The sequence below is a fragment of the Phyllobates terribilis genome, unplaced genomic scaffold (genome assembly GCF_046119375.1).
Source record: "Phyllobates terribilis strain yellow unplaced genomic scaffold, ASM4611937v1 Scaffold_12__6_contigs__length_324123572, whole genome shotgun sequence".
Classification (NCBI taxonomy): Eukaryota; Metazoa; Chordata; class Amphibia; order Anura; family Dendrobatidae; genus Phyllobates; species Phyllobates terribilis.
The window spans coordinates 173,502,382-173,503,789 of record NW_027362772.1 but is presented as its reverse complement, the minus strand read 5'-3'; the positions used below and the strand labels follow the sequence as shown (position 1 = coordinate 173,503,789).

The following is a 1,408-nucleotide window of genomic DNA, read 5'->3' as shown; positions in this document are numbered from 1 at the left end:
ACCCTGGCGAATTGAGTAAATTTGAAAATGTAAAAATAATGCAGAATTGCTGTTTTTTCCTATTCATTCACAAAGAATTAATGTAAGTTCTTAAATATGTAAGCAAAATAGCGGGACTTTCAAATATAGATAATCTTGCAAAAACAAGTCAAAGTAAAAATAAATGCATCCAGTTGTGACATCTACAGTGTGTTGAACGTTCCTGGATCTAAATGTGTCCTGCCGAAATATCTCAGTTGGGAGAGCCTTAGACTGAAGATCTCTAGGTCCCTGGTTCAATCCCAGGTTTTGGCAAAAGTTTTTTTCTTCACCCATTAAATTTTAAGCAGAAAATAAACAAAGCATATGGACTGACTGTTTACAGAGAATGTAAAAATCCTAATCATTATAACTATCTACAGGAAATAAAATGATAGAAACTTGAGAACTGAACACTTTTAACTTTTGAGGAAAATAATATTTTTTGTAATTTTTCCTTCATTCTGGACGTCATCACTTTGTTTTATTTTAGTTTGACTTAGCTGTATGAGGATTTAAAGGAAACCTGATAGCTAATACGGGCAGCATGTATCAGACACTAGCTGAATGATTTAAGCCATTTATGTTTGACTATGAATCGCTGTGGCATTACTGAGACAAATATGCTTCAAAAATATGCCAGGAACAAAGCTGTTTGGGGAAAAAGCCAGGAAGGCAAAAAACACAAGCCCCAACTCAGGACCGTCATCTTTCATTCTAAAAATAGGGGTTTCTACGTTAATGGTAAGACAAAGAATCCACAGATTTGGCATTTCTCTAGCGACGAGAGCTCACTTAAAATGTATGGGGTGCTTGTCTCCATAAGCGCAAGCTGGGCACTAAACTGGCTTATTTGCAATTCTGGATGTTGCAGAGTGAAAACACCTGTTGGACAATAATAGTAATTGCTGGTGTTGATGAATTCATTGTGAGGAGTAATTTATAAAATGGGATCACTTTGGAGGGGTTTCTGCTGTTTTGGTACTTTTGGAACTCCGCAAATGTCACCCTCAAAATATTCTTGCAAAATCTTCATTCCCAAAACCCAAATAGCGCTCTTACTTTCAAAGCCCTACTGTGTGACCAAACAGTAGTTTCTGAAGGCATATGGGGCATCACCGCATTTCAATGAAATTGTGCAACTTTAGATATTTTCACAAGAAAAACTAAATATATATTGATCTAAATTTAAAATTAATATAAAGTACAATGTGTTACAAAACAACACTATCAGAATCACGGGGATATGTTAAGCATTCCAGTATTATTGCCACATAAAGTGATACATGTCAGATTTAAAAAACGGTGCTTGGTCATGAAGCTCAAAATTGGCTGTAACTAATAGGTTACAAATCAATATTAAAATAAAAGAAATCATGGTATATTTCCT

General features: G+C 34.9%; 1 non-coding gene across 1 annotated transcript; it reads left to right on the top strand.

Moving 5' to 3' along the window:
• The first annotated feature begins 221 nt into the window (after positions 1-221).
• Positions 222-294, top strand: TRNAF-GAA (transfer RNA phenylalanine (anticodon GAA)). The gene has a single exon. It is a non-coding gene; the product is annotated as a tRNA-Phe (tRNA).
• The last annotated feature ends 1,114 nt before the right edge of the window (positions 295-1,408 follow it).